At 44.0% G+C, this 20,804-nt stretch overlaps 1 protein-coding gene across 9 annotated transcripts in view; it reads left to right on the forward strand.

The window, feature by feature from the left end:
* GPR65 (G protein-coupled receptor 65) overlaps window positions 1–20,804 on the forward strand; it is a 135,425-nt gene that overhangs the window by 86,853 nt on the left and 27,768 nt on the right. For 2 of the 9 annotated variants that reach the window (XR_014137845.1, XR_009606497.3), the window contains exons 4-6: window positions 4,180–4,266; window positions 4,755–4,818; window positions 6,713–6,827. The gene's annotated coding sequence lies outside the window, so the exon portion shown is untranslated. Of the gene's footprint in view, window positions 1–2,117; window positions 3,528–4,179; window positions 4,267–4,754; window positions 4,819–5,243; window positions 6,679–6,712; window positions 6,828–20,804 lie in introns of those variants that run through there. The other 7 variants (XR_014137846.1, XR_014137847.1, XR_014137848.1 and 4 more) reach the window with 5 other exon arrangements.

The raw sequence follows: 20,804 nt of genomic DNA on the forward strand, positions 1-20,804 counted from the left end.
AAATATCCATTCCCTCCTAGAAGCTTACTAACTGGTTGATGACATGGCAAAATCTTCTTTAAAAAGTTGGAAAGAAAGGAAAAAGACAGGAACACACTTAAAGCGGCCTTCAAGCTATTTTTGTAAACAATCTAATTAAAGAATCGATGTGAAAATCCTTTGTGAATTTCAATGGACCGTGACAGGTTAAGGAGCTTTTATTACCTGTTCCCCAAAGAACAAATACTGAGCTTTTTCTGGGGGTCAGGCACTGTTTTGTCGTTATTCATAACAAAAGGATACAAGTTAGCGTGGTGGAATTCAAACTAAGTCAGTGGTCCCTGGAAGAACCCAAATAAAGGAGCAGCCCAAAAGGGTTGAGGAGCACTGCCCCAACACTGCCACAAACGTTTTGGACACTCTCGTGGCTCAGGGGCATCGTGGACAGGACACAGTTTTAAATTCGGGCCTGGGGCTGGGCTCCCAGCTCCACCTCTGTGCTTATTTGACTCAGTTAAGTCACAAAAAGGTCACTGATAATAATACATCTTAAAGAGTTTCTAGAAGACTCCATACTAGTATGCATCTGGGCCACACCCAGGGTCTAGAGAAATGGAAACTTATTATTCTTACAATCCATATTGGCTTCCCAAGGCAGCCATAACAAAGTACTAAAAATAGGGTAGCTTAAAACAACAGTAATTTCTTTCTCATGGTTCTAGAGGCTTGCAAGCCCAAGCAGAGTTGGTTCCCTCCGAGGGCTGTGACAGAGAATCTGTTCCGTGCTTGTCCTAGCTTCCAGTGATGTTCAGCGATCCTTGGCACCCCTTGGCTTGTAGACGCATCACTCTGGTCTCTGCTTCCATCTTCTCATGACCTTCTCCCTGTGTCTCTGGGTCTCCACATGGCCATGTATCTTCTGTGTCTCTCTCCTCTTCTTATAAGGACACCAGTCATATTGCATTGAGGGCCCACCCTATTCCAGTATGGTCTCATCTCAACTAATTTGATCTGCAACAACCCTATTTCCAAATAAGGTCACATTCTGAGGTGCTAGGAGTTAGGACTTGGGACATATCTTTTGAGGGGGTGCACAATTCCACCCATAATGGGAGTTTAATTTCAGCTTCTCATTCTACTCTATTACAAACCAGCCAAGTGACCTTGAATGAGGCACTGCCTCTGATCCTTAGTATCTGCACTTATAAATGGAGATGATAATGATACTGACCTTATACATTGCCTTGAGAATCAAGACAGACCATAAGTGACATTGCTTTGTGAACTATAGAGCACTGTATAATTTAAATTAATCATAAGCATTCCTCTGATATCACAGTCTTTGGATGCCTATTCTAACCCTAGCAGTCTGCTTCTGCAGCCCCTGTGAACTATCAGATGCACCACAGTTCCTTGCTTGCTTTCCACAGCTCCAAATAGGACATGTTATTAATCATTAACTCTAAGTGAACTAAATTATGCCTGTAAATGATTGGACTACGGCAATTGAGTTACCTGACAATTTCCGTGCAAGTCACAGAGCTAACCTAATGGAACGTGACAGCTCTTTCCTATAGCACATTCTCAAAATTTGATTATTCTGAGGGAGAAAAGATTCGTTGGGAGCCTCACTCAAATTGCCCAAGGCCTGTTCAGCATCTGTATGGAAAGATTAGGCTTTGGGAGTGAGGACCTGGAGAGCAGCCGGCCCGCCTATCAGTCATCTTTCTCGGGCTCCGAATGGAGCAGAATTGATGTGTCCCTGGTCTTGTAACTTTCTGCAGACTTAGGGACTGTGCTAACCCATGAATAATGAAATCCACTATTAGTCATAAACTGGAGGAGATCATCTGCATTTTGACTCCAAGAGAACAATTTAAAAGGAAATAGGCCTTTGCACTTTTATAGACCAGGCACAATCAGGCCCTGGAAATAGCCCTCACTCGGTTCCTCATTCCGCGCGTATTTATCGCGTATTGCCGGTATCCTCTTAGGAAGTGATATAAAAGAAACAAAACAGAGTACCCAGGCCTCTGGTTTACTCTCTTTTGATCCTGTGCTGGAAAAATGTAACTTCTCTTTTCTCTGTATCCATGTGATGCTTCTTATCATAAGTTATTACTTATGGCCCCCACCAGTGCCTCCAGACAACCTCCACCACACCGCTGTGAACACTCAGTACCTGAAGGTTAAGCCTGGGGTTTTCACCAGCCTGAAATGGCAGTGATCGCAAAGAGGAAGATAGGACACCGGCTCAATATCACCGGCATTGACAGGGCTGGATGCTACTCCTCCCCAGCTCGCCCTTCGCCAGAGGAGAAACCCCACGATAGCTGGAATCGTCACCGGCCATGCGGCCTGCAGATCCACCACTGGTAGCCCCCCAGTGGACCCTCCTACAGAGGTATTTCAACTCACAAAAGGCATCACACTGACCCTTTGAGGCCAAGGTCGGAGCAGAACAACACCCGATGTTCGTGTGAACTATTCCTAACAGATGGGCCAGTTGGAGAGATCAAAATGCCGGACACAATTTTAGCAACATGGAACCTTGAGGTAAATGAAGGGTCACGGTTACCTCCACCCCAAGCAGAATGACCACAGATATGGGCTGTGGTCGGCAGAATTCTAAAGATCACGCAAATATATTAGCGTCCTGAGTACTCATTCAAACACCGTTATAGGTCCTGCCTTGAAGGCATTTTACAGGTGTAATTAAAACATCAAGCACCAAGTTGGCGAACCTTTAAGACAGAAACCCAGCGAGTCATGTGAGCCCTTTACAAGCAGAATTTTTCTCCAGCTGGGAACCGAAGTCAGGGATTTGAAGCACGGGAAGTATTCCATCAAGCATCACTGCTGGCCTGAAAATGGAGGGGGACACAACAAGGGAGGCCGGGGCTTGCAGAAGTGGCCAGCAGCCCCTTGCCGGCAGCTAGCAAGTGAACAGGGACCTCGGTTCGGCTGCTGGAAGACACTGGATTCTGCTAACGACAGGAATGAGCTTGAGAGAGCACTCCGTGCTCCAGGTGAGAACACAGCCAAACACCAGCTTCATTTGAGCTGGAACCCAGCCATCCGTGCCGGAATTCTGACCTACAGCGCTGAGAGCGGATAAATGGGTGCTTGCTTTATCAGCTTTATTGACACATGCCTCACTATAAAATTCACCATTTTGAAGTGTACAATTCAAGAGTTTTCAGTAGACAAAGAGGTGGGCAGCCGGAGCACTGTCTCATTTCAGAATATTTGTCTCACTCAAAAAAGAAATTCTGTACCCATTAGCAGTCCTCTCCATCCTTCTGGTCCCTGGAAACCACTGATGTACTGTCTGTTTCCACGAATTTGTCTTTTCTGGCTGTTTCCTGTAAGTGGAATCCTACAGTATGTGACCTTTTGTATTTGGTTGCTTGCATGTAGCATGTTGTTTTCAAGGATCTACCCACGGTGCGGCGTGTTATCAGTATTTTATCCCTTTTAGGGCTGAATAATATTCCATCGTATGAGTGTATCACATTCTGTGTATCCATTCATCAGTTAATGGGCCTTTGGATGTTTCCCACTTTTTAGTGATTATGAATAAATGCTATTAGGATTTGTGTACAAATTTCCCATGGACATGGCTTCTCATTTCCCTTAGGGTATATACCTAGATTGGGATTGCTGGGTCAAAGAATAACTTTGAGGTACTACCAAACTGTTTTCTAAGGTGACTGCCACATTTTACAACCCTGTCAGCAATGTGTGAGGGTTCCAATTTGCCTACATCCTTGCCAACCCTTGTTTTTGTGTGTTTTGTGGGGTTTTTTTCTGGTGGTGGGGGAGTTGCCAACACTTGTTAATTGTCTGGCTAGTGGAGGTAAAGTGTTATCTCCTTGTGGGTTTTTGTTTTTGTTTTTGTTTTTTGAGAGACAGAACACGTGTGTGCTGCTCTGAAAAAAATTTTTTTTCTGTAAAGGGCCACACAGAGGAGGGGCAGGGGGAGGGGGTGCGAAGAGAATCCCATGCAGGCTCTGAGCTCAGCATGGAACCCCACAGGGGCCTTGAGATTGTGACCTGAGCCAAAATCAAGGGTCAGACACTTGACTGAGCCACCCGGGCGCCCCTTTGCTGAGTATTTCTTCATGGGCTTTTGACCATTTCTGTATCTTCTTTAGAGGAATGTTCTATTCAAATACTTTGACTTTTTTTTTTTTTCAGGGAACTGCCAGACAGGTCAAATAGTGACAGTTCTCTGGGGAGAGACTCTTGGAAACCTCCAAACTTTTTCAGCCCCTTCAAGTGGAGGTGAGGCTTCCGGCTGTAACTAGGTATTCCTAGTTACAAGGTTTGCAAAGCTGTTGGTTTTCAAAGCTTCCGTGGAGCTTGGGAATGGAAGGTGGAAATAGGGCACTTTAAAATGCCTACAGTTCACTGTTCATGCCAAGATTAGCTGGTATTCTTGAATTCTCCTTAGATCATTGCAAGCCTTTGGTTAATTTTACAGAGTTCTGAAAAAGTTAATTTGGACAATTTTTGCTAATGTCCCCATTGCTTCTCTATAGAGAAGACTCTCAGAGACTGTTATTTGGCTGTTTCCAAAGAACTTCCCCCGGGTCTTACTTTAAACAACTAAGTTTGTGGGAGTTTATGTAGCAATAGAAAACTAATCCATAAGTCAAGGCTAATGACACAACTGGACCACAGAGCTAGGGTCCCACCTTCTAATATTGCAAGGGTTATTGTGACTCTTGGGGGTGGCCTCCAATTTACCTATTTTGTGGTTTCTCCTTTAGATCTTTCTTTTTTCTTTATGCTTCAACAGACCCTCCACTCCAATCCAGGAAGAGAAAGCCTTAGGTAAGAATCTTTTTTGTGTTTTAGGAGTATTTTTCCATGATGCTTGCTTTCAAAGTGGCAAGCAGTTGTTTTGTTTATTCATTCAGCAAACGTGTATTGTGCAGTGGCCAGGGTGACCAGCTGTGCCACTTTACCTAGGACGTTCCATTTTGTAGCACTGATCATGCTTCATTCCAGAAAATAACCAGTCACTGGAAAACTGAAATGGGGTTTTAAACCCTACAATCGCTCAGGCCTGTGGTCTAGGGCAGGGGTCAGGAAACTCCTTCCATAAAGGGCTGCACACAGAGGGATTTTAGGCTCTGCAGTCCAGATGGTCTCCCTTGCAGCTCTTCAGCTTGGTGTTTGTAACACAAAAACAGCCCTAGACAATGTGTAAACAAAAGGCATGGCTATGTTTTGATAAAACTTTATTTTAAAAATAGATGGTGATACAAGAGGATCTACAGATGGCCAATAAACAGAGGAAAAATTACACAACATCACTATCCATCAGGGAAATAAAAAAAATCAAATACACATCAAAGCCACAGTGAGAGATCACTTCCCACCCCCTAGGATGGCTACAGTCAAAGAGACAGACAATAGCAGGTGCGGGCAAGGGGGTGGAGCCACTTTGGAAACTAGTTCCGTAGCAAATCGTGTTGTCAAGCATAAAGTTACCCTTGGACTTGGCAATGCCAACTCTAGGTATGTATCCCAGAGAAGTGAAAACCTGTGTCCACAGAAAACTTGTGCACGAATATCAATAGCAGCCCAAGACAGGAATTGCTGAGTCAGATGGTATGGTTCCTTCCGCGGCCTAGGGTCGTCTCCTCTCAGGTGCAGGCTAGCGCCCAGCCAGAAACACGAAGATACTCTCTGGGGCTCTGTTCACTTACTTCCCTCCTCTCCAAATTATAGCCACATCGGCACTTCCAAATTCCTGTCCCTGGGGGTACCTGGGTGGCTCAGTCAGTTAAGCGTCCAACTTCCGCTCAGGTCATGATCTCGTAGTTCGTGAGTTCGAGCCCCGTGTCTGGCTCTGTACTGACAGCTTGGAACCTGGAGCCTGCTTCAGATTCCATGCCTCCCTCTCTCTGCCCCTCTCCCTGCTTGCGCACACGAGCTCTCTCTAAGAATAAATAAACATTAAAAAAAAATTCCTGTCCCCGTGTCCAGCACTCAGAAAGACCATCAGGCTGTGTCTGGATGCCTCATTCCTTTCCCCTATTCTCAGAGACCACAGACCAGTGCTGCCCTCTTGGCCCAGGGTCATACATCATTAAATCATACATTCTACCTGCTTTTTTTCCGTTGCTTGTGGTGGGAGGGATCAGTTCAGTCTGTTATCCCATCCTGACTGGAAGGGGGAGTTCTGTTTTGCCTGCTCCTGCACTTTGTAGAAATGGATGCATACAGCAGGCACTCTCTTGTCTCCGGCTTCTTTTGTTCAGCATCCTGTTGGCGAGCACTAGCCGTCTTGGTGCAGGTGGCATTCGCCGCTTCATTTTCGTGGCTGTTTTTGTATTTACACATATTTATTGATTTCTTGCCATGTGTGCCAGGAACCGTGCCAAGTTCTAAGGACACAAGTCTCATCATGAGAAATACAGTTCCCACTCTCGAGAAGCGTATAATCTTGCACGGGATCCAACAAACCATCGCTCAGCGGCAAACCCAGCCCGCTGCCTGTTAAATAAAATTGTATCAGACACAATCGTACCCGTTCATTTATACATTTTCTAGGGCTGCCTTCGTGCTACGGTGACAAGAGCTGAGTCCTTGTGAGGGAAACCACATGCTAGCCCACAACGCCAAAGATGTTTACTAGCTGGCTCTTTGTAGAGAAAAAATGTGCTGATCCCTTGTCTAGTGGATAATACTAGTTTCTTCTTACTATAACACACTACAGACATGGACACCAAGGCTCAGAGAGGCTAAACGACCTACTTGACCTTACCCAAGTCTGTCCAGAGACATGCTCGCAAGTGTTTAACAACTGGCTCTCCAAAAAAAAAGAAAAAGAGGTATGTATATTATACGTTGTACTTTCATCATAAATTGTAAGACTCAGGGCGCCTGGGTGACTCAGTGAAGCATCCGACTCTTGATTTCAGGTCAGGTCATGATCTCACGGTTTGTGAGTTTGAGCCCCGCGTCAGGCTCTGCGCCGACAGTGCAAACAAAGCCTGCTTGGGATTCTCTCCCTCCTCTCTCTCTCTCTCTCTCTCTGCCATGAACACAGCCCGCTCTTAAGTTTAATCTTGATTGTTAGCATTTACCTCATCACTTTTTAAGTCCAGACCAGAGATCAGCAAACTTTTGTTAAAGGGACACACGATAAATATTTTAAGCTTGGTGGGCTGTATGCTTTCTCTTGCAACTACTCAACTCTGCCATTGTCTCCTGGAAGTAGCCATATAGACAATATGCATATTAAATGGATGGGCCTGAGGGCACCTGGGTGTCTCCATCGATTAAGCATCTGACTTTGGCTCAGTCATGATCTCACAGTTCGTGGGTTTGAGCCCTGCGTCGGGCTATGGGCTGACAGCTCAGAGTCTGGAGGCTGCTTCAGATTCTGTGTCTCCCTCTCTCTCTGCCCTTCCCCCACTCGCACTCTGCCTTTATCAAAAAAAAAAAATGAATAAACATTAAAACTAAATGGATGGGTCTGTATTCCACTAAGACCTAATTTGCAAAAACAGATTGAAGGCCCACAGGCCATAGTTCGCCAGCCTCTGGGTCTAGACAACCAAGAATATAAATAAAAGACCTGACTTAAATTTTTTTTTATTTGCGGGGGCAGGGGCAGAGGGAGAGAGACAAAATCTTAAGCAGGCTCCACACTCAGCACAGAACCGAATGTGGGGCTCACTCCCACGACCCTGGGATCATGACCCAAACCAAAATCACTAGTCGGATGCTCAACTGACTGAGCCACTCAGGTGCCCCAGAAGACCTGATTTATACTATTTGCTAATCCCACCGGAATTTCAAGCTACTAATATGACATCAGTGAATGGGAAGTTAGGAAGACATGAACATTCACCTGTTGGGATGAGCACTGGATGTTGTATGGAAAGCAATGTGACAACAAATTTCATATTAAAAAAAAAATGAAGACACGCACAGTGGGAGAACAGCGTCTCCCACTTAATAAAAGGAGAGAGATTCATGAAGTACTGAAAACATAGTACTTAAGATAGGAGACCCGTGGAATATATGAGGCATTTTAATGCTCTGTCTTCCTGCATCATTACTAAGGCTCTTTGGCCATTTTCTCTAAAGAGAAGTTATAAGGCAAAGGAAAATTTCATATTCTACATCAGACTAATAAATGTTTTGGTTGTAGAATACCAATTAACATTTTAAGTGGCTAAAGCTATTGTATTTTCTTATGAAATGATGATTCTTTAATAGAATGGCCTCAGTAGATTTCAAACATGCAAGGAAAGCGAGTTTCTAAAAGCCACGTGAACAAGCTTTCCTCCAGCACCTGATTTTTTGCTGGGATCTAAAGGGAATGATTGGGGGCCGCCTGGGTGGCTCAGTCGGTTGAGTGTCCAACTTCAGCTCAGGTCATGATCTCGCGGTCTGTGGGTTCGAGCCCCGCGTCGGGCTCTGTGCTGACAGCTCAGAGCCTGGAGCCGCTTCAGATTCTGTGTCTCCCTCTCTCTCTGCCCCTCCCCCACTTGCGCCCTCTGTCTGTCAAATATAAACATTAAAAATATTTAACATACAAATAAAAAAAAATAAAGGGAATGATTGGTTCTCAACAATAAGGCACAGGTATTGCTCTAATTAATTTACCTCAGGTTCTACTGAAATTCAGTGACAGCTAAAATAACCAGACCAAGTGTCCTCAATAATTCAACAATACGGTTTATTTTAAAGTTCTAGTCTTACGTACATAGATATTAGAGCCTATGATGATAATGTGGATATAACATTACTTGACTAGAACTCATTACTTATTAACAAGAATTTGGGGAGCACCTACTAGATGCCAGTCACTCCGCAAAGGAATGTGAAGGGTACAGAGGCGAACGACACCCCCCCCCCCCACCTCCCTCTCCATTCCCACCTCTACTGCTCTGGTCCAGGCCCTTGGCCATCTCAGGATGATCAGGCCATTTAACACCACTTCTTACACCCTTCCGCTCACCTGGCACACTACCGGGTCAATGTGCCTAAAATACAGCTTCTGGGATACCACTTCCATGTTCAAAAACCACAAACTCCTTCCCCTAGCATTCAAGGTCCTCAACAGTTAAGTTCCTTTTCCACCTTGTCTCCCCCTGCACACATTTTGACTTCAACTATTCTTTGCCACGGAAATTTATCTTTGCAGTCGGGACCACCACCCTTTTGCACGTGCTGTTCTCCTTGCCTGGAATATTCTGCAACAAAGAATCCTCCCCGTCCTTCTGAGTCCAAGCTTTAATCAGGCTTTTCTTCTTGCCCCCCTGTCCACGAGGATCTCTCTAGCTTCCGACTTCCTTACATTTGATCCTTACTGCAATCTATTCCCCACGTGGTGGGATCAGTGTGACCTATCCGCTCTATCAGCTCTATTAGAAAGGGCTCTTTAACTTTAAGCAAGGTTTGAGCCCGCCTCCCCCGCCCCCACGGAAAGATATTTATTGAAAGAATAGTGGGGCAACTTACGTTACTAAAGGATTGAACAATCAAGTGGCAAAGGCAGAGGTGCAGCTGGAAGTCAAGAGCAACTGAAACTGAGCACTTCCTGGACTCTGTCTTGCCTCTGCTTCTCCTGGGTAGACTGTTTCTTCTCAAAGTGGAGGACTTCTCCTATGTGGCAGGAAATGGGGCATCCGCCAGTTGCTGAATGTCCCATTGAATAATGCCTTCTTCCCCTGGACTAGAAAGCTTATTTTTTATCCTCCAGTTAGCAAGATACTAGGAAAGGATTCAAACTGCCTTGACATAGGCCAGGTACCCATTCCTGAATCACTCAGCTGTAGCTAAGGGGTAGTGTCGTTTAGTACATATGTAGCTGTGAGAAACCAGCTCCTATAGATCCAGGGCTGTTCCCAGAGTAAAATATTTAGGAATAAGACAATACTACTAAAAGGTGTCTCGTACCCTCCACACCTTGACTTTCCAGTGTTGACTGCTGTGAGTATGCGTGCTTGTCCACGCACACACACACACACACACACATACACACCGTTTTCAGGGGACCTGAGTGCCGTAGTCCTAAATGAGGGTCTCACTGAAGTTAACACAGACATGCCCTCTGGAATCGGGGTAGTTATCAGGATGTCCCTCAATGCCCCAGGACCGTGACTTGTGATGCCATTTGTCAGTTTCTTCAACCCTAGCACTCTGGAGTAAGGCTTTTAGATTCCTTAAAAGCATAGCCACTACCGCACCCCTGTTCTCTTGGCCTCTGAACCCCTACTCCTACAGGACTTCAGGTCTTACCCAGTGAGTCAAACTGGGGTGTGGTCTCTAGCACCATACTATTCAGAGCTGCTAGATATGCTCCATTGTATCTCCAGATCCACTCTCCAAGCTGCTCTGTGCCTTGCAAAGCTAACGTGGGTAGATCACATGCAAGGGTTAACTTTCCCTAACTCTAGCTTCTGGCTAGAGTATAGCTACTAGGGAGTCCCTGCAGGAGATACAAGGTAGAGGAAGCCGAGTAAAGTCAGCACATTTATCCCCCCAGTTTCCTCCCTTGGGGTTGCCATGGGCTGACTGCCTCTGCTAACTGAAGATCACTGTTCTTCTCTGTCCACATGGCCTCTCTCTCTCCACACTCCCTTAACCACTCGCAGTTCTGTTCTCTACCTCCCAATTCTTGTCTTGGGTCATGACATGTAACAAAGCTAGAATACTATTAGTAGCTTTTGGGCATTCAGCTCAAGACAGTAGGACTCTGAGAATAATTCACTGGGATTAGGAAATGGGAGTTTCATGGTGTCGATACGGAAGGGCTGCTTGCCTCACTTCTCTACCCAAAGGATATGAAGACCTTACTGCTTGCTCCTCACTCACTCACTGTCACCACTTTGTTCTCTTTGAGGAGAATATTATAGGACTGACTAGACAGTGGCTTAGGAGGCTCCTGGGATCCTGAGGTATGATCCTGGGACCAAGGAAATCAATAGAGGAGTACTGGCTACAAGCAGGGATCAAGACAAGGGATAGGTTCCCAGTACACTGTAAGAGAACCGAACGTAAGAGACTGCCCACAAGACCTAGGACATAGGACTTGGGGCCACAGAGAAGCCTGGAATGTATTGCATAAAACAGGAACCACTCACAAATCCTCCCTCCCACCGTGGACCAGCAATGGACTCAAGAATGACACTCAAACCTGAAGTAAAGAACTCCCAAATATTCTTCTGGAATCTGAAGTATGTATAACCTGCTGGGAGCTAAGATTGTTTAATAATGTAGTGTCCCAGTCCCTTATGAAGGAACTAGTCCTCTGTTACATTATGTTGAGTCCAGGGTCAAGGGATCATTTCCCAGAGCCATAGCTGTTGGTCTTCTATGACCAGGCAGCCCTCCATGATTACCCTGTCCAGTCACCTGGGTCACTAAAATAAATAAATAGATAAATGGGTAGATAATAGAGGGATAGATAAAAGGGCTTTTAAAAACCAATCTTTTTGAGTTAGGTTTCATTTCAAAGAAATGCTACTACAGCATAACAATAAGACTGAGATTGAAACAGAGTTGCATTTTTTTTCCGTAAGGACCACTGTCCCGGAGGGAATAAAATAGAAAATTAGCAATAAACAGGCCAGCTGCAGGCGTGGCACTCTCTTGAAAGCTAGAACGATATATATTCCTTTGCTCTTATTGCTGTGAAAGATGATCACCAATTTAGTGTCTTGAAGCAACACAAATCTGTTATGTCCCAGTTCTGTAGGTAAGATGGGCTCGGCCGGCACCTCTGCTCTCGGGTCTCAAGACCCAAATCAAAGTGTCGGCCAGCTTCAGCAATTCAGTGAGAGCTTCAGAAAAGAAGGTGCTTCCAGACCTGTTCAGGTTGTTGGCAGAATTCAGTCATTTCTGGTTGTAGGACTGAGGTATCATTGGTGACTGTCAGCAGGAGGCTTCTCTCAGCTTCTAGAGCCTTGATCACGGTTCTCTTTACCTTTAAAGTGAACAACAGTGAGTAACATGCTTCTTGTGCTTCAAATCCCTCTGTCTTCTTTGGTCACATTCTTTCGTCCCCAGCTGGAGAAAGTTCACTGCTTTTAAAGGCTTGTGTGATTAGAGCAGCCCACCTAAATAATCCAGAATAATCTCCTTACCATAAGGTCTGTAACCTAAACTACATCTGTATAATCCCTTTTGCCATGTAGTGTAACATATTCACCGTTTCTAAGGATTAGCATGTGGACATCTTTGGTAGTCATTTTCCCTACCACAGAAGACACTGAAGCTAGGTCATGGCCAAGTGCAGAGAGGGAAACAGTTTACACCAAGACAGATGCCACGTTCACATTGGAATTTTTTTTTTTTTTTTTTTAGTTATCTTGTTTAATCCAACATACTTGGAAAATGCGATGAAAATACATGTTAATTTCAATATGCTTTTCTGATTACATGTATGTGATATTCATAGAATACATATATGGTCAAAACCTTGGTGTTGCGTATTTAGCTCACTCAATTTATGAAAAATAACTGCCACATAACCTAGTTAGCAAAACCAGTCCTCCTTATCAAGTTAATCAAATCAGACTGTCAGGAGAAGACAACAATTCTGACTTAATTTTTGATCCAAATAAATGCATTCATGTACACAATCTGCTGAAAAAGACACAAATCGCAATGGTAAGCTTACACTACTGTAGGATGAACTACTAAAGGTTGTCAAGATTATAATTAGGCAGATCTAATGTCATTGGTTTATGGATTTTTATAAGTTATAAAGTCAAGCATAAGTCGATTTGCTGTTTTTCATTAACTCGTAACAGTTCAAAATTTATTGTATAGTTAAAAATAAGAAGCTCTTTGTGAAGGGAGCCCAGGGGAAAAAGCAGGAGGGTATGCATGTGTATACCATATGCAGATATTTGGCGTTGGGGAATGTCATGGAGGGAATTACCTTGACATAATGGTAGTTTCCAACTACCTCTCAACTAGCTCTCAGGCAAGCTATCTCAAAGGTCACAGAACAGAAAGGTTCACATTAAACCTTAAAAATCACATTAAAGATTCAAATTAAAATACTTGAATCCCACAAAGCTGTGATTTGATCAAGTTGAAGCACAAGGAGAAGCAAGAAAAAGACATGGGGTAGGCTAGCACATTTAGCATGGGGTACAAGCAGATGGACCAAAGCAACTTCGCCATCGGGCACCTTGGATGTAGTACTTAAGGGCCCCCAACACTTTTGGGGCCCACAAAACTGTTGTAACTTCTTTTAAAATCAGAAGAAGAAGAAAAGAGTATAATCCAGCCTGGATTATGTTAGTCTTTCTTCCAATGCCGTAGGAAAATATAATTTTAATATTTCTTGATGCAGGAAGGGGCCCAGGAAGAAAGGCTCAAGCGTCCTGCAGCCCAGGATGTGAAAACAACACTACCTAAATCTTGGGTCGCACAACATTTACATCTTGTCTTTCCCGCATCAGTATCTCCCACTGAAGGTGGGCTTATGAAAACCAGAGTTGAGGTTTGAACAAGAGGGCTTAGCAGGCAGAAAGTGCCTAGAGCCAACACAAACACCATCCAAGAGACTCAGAACACAGATGCCTGGCTATGGCAACAGCCTGGCAGTTAGCCTGCTCGATAGCTCCGGGTTTTGGCTGAGTTTCTTGGGCAGAGCACAAGTGGGGCCAGAATAGGACCATACTGGGAACCTCCAGTGGGTGGCCAGTTTCAAGATGCCCAGAAGTGGCATCCTCTTTATTTAGAATTTGGTCTTCCCATGTCTTTGTATCTGTAAGTAACGCACATTTGTTCTGTCACACATTCCACTTATTCCATCTTCAACACACCTTACAGGTTACTTACTGTCTATACTTAACACACTTACCAATTCTGCCTGTGCCTCACAAGCTCTTTGTTTGCCCATTATCTATCCCAAACGTGTCCTATCAATTTGGCCCATATCTCATAAGCTACTACTAGCTTTCTTGCCTTGTTTTATACACTTGTGGGTTTTATCCATCCCATTTGTTGTCTCGCCTTTTATAGAAAAACTAAACATTCTCAATTAATATAGAGAACACACTACAGGAAAAATGAAAACAGAATAAGGTGTGAGACTGAGAAATAACACCATTAATGTCATCAGACATTGTGATTGGACATGATTTATGCAAAGAAAAAGTTCTGTTCCACAAAAGACCACGTGCTTCAACGTTTCACCAATGCTTCCGCCATCCTGTTTTCTACTTCTTATCAGGAAGATGGACAGAATGAAACATTTTATAAGTTGAAGTAAGACAAGCAGGCCAGGATTATCATAAACTAAAAGGAGACACACAAAAGTTTGATCCACAAGCTTTATCCAAGGTAATTTGAAAATCTGATAGCTCCTGAAAATATTTCAGTTACATTTTTGTTTTTTAACTAACCATCACTGATCGCTTCTGCTTGGGCTACTCATAGGTGCCTTTCTTTCCAGCTAATGACTTGTCCCAGGGATAAGCACTGAGAACAACTGAGAAGGACCCCTTACATGAAATCTGTTGGGGGAGTGGCCACAAGGGAGAGAGCCATGTTTAGCTTTTATTATTTCTTATCAATATTTTCTTTGCTCTATCTTCATCAAATTCTCAACAGCTATGCATTTCTCAGGGACAGTGATAAAAGAGCAGATAATTACATGAAAGTCAGGTCCATGGCCTAGAGTCAATGTACTTCTGATTGCAGAATACAACCGTAGGGGCCCAAATATCCCCCATTTCCAATGCCATGCTTCGTCTTTAACAGAAATACACATAAGACATAAAAGGAGAGGAAGCTTTGGGGGGTGGTCTTTAATTTCACCAATTAAGAGACTCTTCCCTCAAGTCAGTATTTCAAATGGACTGTGCCCTGGCCCAGGCCTGGAGGGGAGCGGGGTGTATAACCCAAAGCCATGGGTCACAGTAAGAACTGGAAACGGTAACGTGTTTATCTTTCTTAGATGCAGCGGAAAATGGGCTATGGAAAGGGGACGATGGGAAAGAACAGCTTTTTAACGCCAGGAAAGAGATGCCCAGGGATCCGAGTACCCCAATTTGAAGGCACTGGTCTGTACCACACAATTTAACTGATAATTGTGTATTAATACCATCATCACAAAATATTGTAATCTGATGAAATTTTAAGAATTCTAAGAATCACTTTCTATATGCCATCCCCCATCATGCTTCCCATGTATCAGGTGCTCAGTGATACCTATTTACTGTTCCCCCATTCATTCAGACATGCATGTACATGTTTGCCAACAGCCTATTACGTGTCGGATGCTAGAATGGAAAGCCAATGAGCATTTACTATCACTCTGTGACAGGCACTGTACTACACACTGGAGATAATACAACTGTGTCTTCGAGAAGTTAATTGATTAGCACTTCCTCTATTTCTAGACAAAACTCCTGGTCCTCTTTATTTAAAAGTCTCTGATTCTGGTCTCACTACCACTTTTTCTTTTTTTAAGTTCTCTTTATTTTGAGAGAAACAGAGACAGCACGAGTGGGGAAGGGGCAGAGAGAGAGGGAGAAAGAGAATCCCAAGCAGGCTCCGTGCCACCTGTGCCCAACACAGTGTGAGGCTTGAACTTACCAAACAGTGAGATCATGATCTGAGTCAAAATTAAGAGTCAGATGATTAACCGACTGAGCCACCCAGGCGCCCCTCTCACTACCCCTTTTATGCTTTATATCTGTGAATGGAGGAGAGGTAAATGTGAAGCCACACGAGGTCACAGGCCACCCAAAAAGAGGTGATGGGCCAGATTTGGCCCTTGGGCCATAATCTGTGGGCCCCTGACTTAATAAAAGTAGGGAGAGAAAGAAAACCGGGGAACACATTTTCCACAGCAAAAATTATTTCTGTGTGCTGATCCACCGTGACTAGATAGGCAACATTGTCTGAAGAGAAAGGAAAGAATAACAGTTGTGATTTTTTTGGTTTATCAGAGAAGAAATTGTGGATAGGAGCATCATTCTTGAGCCACCTGTGCAGATCACACATTGGGACAATGTAGCTACACGGGGTAATGAGGCATTGGATTGTCGGGGTTGGGGGTGGGGGACAGGAAGGTAGGGTTTAATACCTCTACAGAAACTGGGTTCGTTTCTCTTAATAGCCTGCGTGAAGAATGGCTACCATTAAGGCAACTATCACACAAAATTAACCCTTGAAAATGGTTTAAAGTTCTTTCTCCTTCTCTGACGTGACTGTTATTTCAGAAGGGATTGTTTTCAATCGATTCTTTCGGTATGAAAACACGCATATCTCTAAATAATGTACTATTATTGCTGTATCTGCATTTGGGGAGTTTTAGGCATTTTCTACTGGCTTCCTGGATATGAAAAATAAGTCTCCCCCTTTCTTCCCCTTCTCTCACCAATACGTCACACATTTTCCATCCCCATCCCCTTTTGTCCAACATGGTCGTGTCGGTGCCTATAAAATCATGACTCTATATGCTATTTATAAGTGAGGCATGTAACAAACTATAACTCTTTTTTCCTTTGGTAAACACAAATCTTGCTTTTTCTTGGAGTGAATTATTTTTCACACCCCTTAATTTCTGTATTCTCACCAGTAATTCAAACTCGAATTTTCTAGCAGAGTCTTAGGTCCCCTGAATAGCATTCATATCAGATACTCTACCGGTTTCACCTTAGGGCGGAGGCCTCTCAGAGCCCTCAGACCTGCCCTAGCTAGACCAGTGGTCCCCTACGTGTGGCTCTCACCGTTCGTCCTGAGGATCTCACATGGCTTTGCTGCCATCTTCCCACTCTCAGTATCAATGTTGCATGTGTATGAGAGTAAGAAGTGCTGGCAAACACAAACCTTGACCTTTCAAGCTTTACACAATGCATTTGTATCCTCATGGTTGTACAGTCGGGTCACATAGTCGCTCAGTTGTGGCCACGCTTATGGTGTATGGGCGTGCACTCTTTAACTACGCTGTCTCTAACACATGCTTCCAAAGTTGCCCATGAAGGGGAATAGGGAGCTGGAGGAGTGTATATGGGATTATCCAGAGCCAGGCCTGGAAATGGTTTACATTCCCTCTACCTGCCTCCCAATGGCCAGAACTCAGTCATAGGAACCCTGACCTATGACTACGAGGGGGGTTGAGGCAGGTAGACTTCCTGTGCACCAGGAAGAAGAAATGGTGTGGGAAATGCCTAGCATTATGTCTGCCAAGTCTGCCCATCCGAGCACCAAACCATTTCAGCGTTCTTCCAATAGGTAGACAAGACAACCAAAGCAGTACTCTCCACTGGCTCTGGCCCTGTTGATCTCACAAGTACGAAGTAAAAACAAAAATCACCGGTTGTAGAAACACCAAATGAAAGGGTAACTTGGAGACAAAAAGTCCTTCTCCCAAAAAAGTTGAAGAACAATCACTGCCCTGGAGTAATTCTGAAATCCCTCTGGGCACTCCGAGGCAAGGCAGATTTGTGGACGGGGCCCTGCGGATGCCTCTGGAAGGAACGTCTGTGGCTACTCTCTGTGACCCTCTCCTCTGCTCTCTCAGTGACTCTGGTTTTTATTTTCCTTTCTCCCATCTGACCAGAGCGCTGGCAGGCGCGTCCCTTCAGGAGGAAAGTATACAGAGTCTGCGAAGTCTCTCTTCTGGTTGTGGAGGTTGGGCTGCAGGGATTATTTTCAAATGGTTCAAGATTTTGGGGTAGGGGGGTAATCAAATTCCTGGTTTCTTTGGCAACACAGTTCCCTCAGGAGCCTCCGGAGTTTCTGAGGTATTCACTTTCAATCAGATTCATAGGCAACAAGTGTACCCAAAGTTCTTTTCTAAACATGGTGGTGCCTCCTATATAGAGACCCTTTTCGTTGCCTCCTCCTCCCTCCCTCCCCGTTCCTCTCCAAGTTCAATGATCACCACGCCACACTGAGGCCATCAGGTTTGAATGGGACCATCATGCCCAAGTCACTTTATCTGAGAAGTTTTACTGTAAGTCTACGTCACTTATCTTTTGTGCTTTATAAGAAAATGGCTTTCTGGGCCCAAATTTCTGTACCCCTTTTATTCCTTGTGATTTCTCCTTGCACACCAGTCAGTTATTTCCAAAGGCCATCTATCACTGGCAACTCCTTGCCAAATGGATCACAGAGTGGCCGATCCCACCAACGCTTCAATTCTTTGTAATCTGTTCTTCTTGGGCCACTAGCTCCCACATCACAGCAAGTGATCATTTTATCAAACGTTTGTCACTGTGTGACTTGGGTCCCCATTTCTTAATTTCTGACATTAGTTCCTTTGTTACTCACCATTGAACCACTAAGCAAATGCCAAGCTCCTGTTACCTCAACACCCACTTTCTATGAGTGAAATTGCAACACTAGTTGCTACAAAGACAAACCCTAAATCTCAATGACTCAACAAGTCTTTACTTCTTGTTCATGTCACAGTCCAATGCAAATCAGGTGGCTCTCCACCAGAGAGCACCTGGAACACAAGGTCTCAAAGTGACCATGGAAGGGAAGGAGAAGCCAGAAGATCATTCTGATATTTTTATATCCAGAGCTGATGGGCCAGACCTGATTTGGGAGTTGGGGGGTGGGGGGCACCTCACTTCCTCCCACATTCCAGTAGGCAAAATTCAGTCATATGGCTCCATAGCTGCAAGGGATGCTGGGATATGTAGTCTTCCTGTGTGCTGGGATAAGGGGACACATAGCATTGTCTCTAACACAACATGTCCTCTGATTTCTTGGTGCTTTTTTTTATCCCCTCAAGAAGGGCTATATAGAGAAGTAAAATTCTGAGGACCTCATGTCTGAAAATGTATCTATTCTGGCCTCAATTCATTAATAGCATCTCTGGGTACAAAAATTTTTATTGGAAATTTTTATTTCCTTCAGAATTTTATAGCTATGACTCCAATATGTTCTAGCTTCCAGTGTGGCTATTCCTTTTAAGAAGGATCTGGTCATTGTGATTCTTTTGCATGAGATGTGCTTTTCATTTGGGGGGTTTTGTTGTTATTATTATTGCTTCTCTCTCTCTCTCTCTCTCTCTCTCTCTCTCTGGGTGTGTGTGTGGGGCCAGGGGGAGGGGGGTCCTTCTCTCTCTTCCTAGAAGTTTGTAGAATTTTCTCCAATGCTACAGTGACTTCAGATAAATTCTACATGGGTTACATCAGTATGGATCTATTATCATTGATATTTTGGGATACTGTGAGCTTTTCAATCTGGGAACTCAGGCCTTTCCATTTGGGAACTTTTCTTGACATTATTTAGTGGGTTATATTCTATTACTCTCTTTGTTACTGTGCTTCCTGAATGCCTGATATTCAGATATTAGACCATGTAGGCTAGTTTTATTATTTCGTTTCCTATTTTTTTTATATTTTTGCCATTTTGTTCTATTTTCTGAAGAGGTTTTTCAGTGTTCTCTTCTGGCCCTTTATTGGATTTTCTTCTTTAACATCAAGCTTTTCATTTTCAGAAGCCTTTTTATATTCTCAAAGCACTATTTTCTGGCAGTTTGTTCTTCATGCAATGGGTGCTGGATCCTTTATAAAAACTTTCTTAGAGCATATTTTTTGGTTGAAGTGTTTTTCACTCACAACTTCTTCCAGAATGTTTTTTTCGGTATTGCTTTTATCATTACAAGTGCACTTCAAACTTCTGCTAATTTTTGGTTGTCTGTTCCTGTGGACTAGAAGCTCTGAGCAGATGAGGAGGGCACATTGACTGTGAAGACCCAACTATATTTTCCAGAGAAGACCTTCCGATTTTCTGCCTGGATGCCAGTGTTCATAAACAGAACGGAGAAGGATGAAACCAGAAGTGGGGTCTCTGTTGTCCATAGACGTATTTCAACTAGACCCCCATATTTTCACTTTGGCACCCTGCCTTCAATTATGCCTGGCTGCTCCTGGTCCACAGACCCTTTCTCCCCCTTTAGGGATAATAAGCTTAGTTTCTTTCCTGGGTGAAGGAAGAGTGGTTGCTCCACAAGTATGGAGTAAGAAGAGAGAATCTAGGGATCTCATCACTTCATAAACAGCATTCAACCCTTCTTTCTTATAGGAAATACACACTTCTAGAAGTCCCTGAACCACCACCCTCTTCCCAACTTCAGAGCTTTTTGAGGATTTTATAGTTAAACCAGGTTGGTTCTTCCTTTCCCTACTGGTATCTGATAAGTCGGCTACTCTGTACCCTTTTCATTTTCCAGTTTCAGAAATTTCTGGGTGAGTTAACTGAGCTGAGCTGCTTCCATCCCAAAGAGGCAAAGCTTCTTTGAAGCAAGAGGTATGTCCACCCAGGGTCTTTCCTATTTCCCTTTGAGATCATACTCTTTGTATGCAGGGCCCCCAAATTCCCTCTCCAAGGAGTCCGCAGGACATGCCTGGGACCTGCCAGGGTTTCCTCCTCCATCCATCCAGTAGGCTGAATCTCCAACGTGTACATCCTAGACCTGAGGGATGGTCAAGAGAGGGCTCTTGCAAGGGATGAGAATGGGGCTGGATGCATACTGCCATGCTCAAGTGTGTGCACCACTGCCCAGATTGCGCTGTCTGCAGTTATGTGGTAGGAATATACATTTATATGTTCAGTGTTGTCATTATGAGGGTATATTTGTCAAGGCAAGAGGATAAACTCTAACAGCTTGTTAGCTTGATTTATAACTTTTAAATATTTAAACATATGCCGTGACCTCTTACTCAGATTCTTACTCATGGGCCCCAGGTATTAGGGGTGGCATGCTCCCCATCTTTATAGATTTATGCCCCTTAAAAGTCACTGTAAGTCTTTAGAGGTGTTGCAGGAAGGAGCAACATTAGACATGGGTGTCCAACCCACCATCT

Source organism: Panthera onca, chromosome B3, assembly GCF_046562875.1.
Source record: "Panthera onca isolate mPanOnc1 chromosome B3, mPanOnc1 haplotype 2, whole genome shotgun sequence".
Lineage (NCBI taxonomy): Eukaryota > Metazoa > Chordata > Mammalia > Carnivora > Felidae > Panthera > Panthera onca.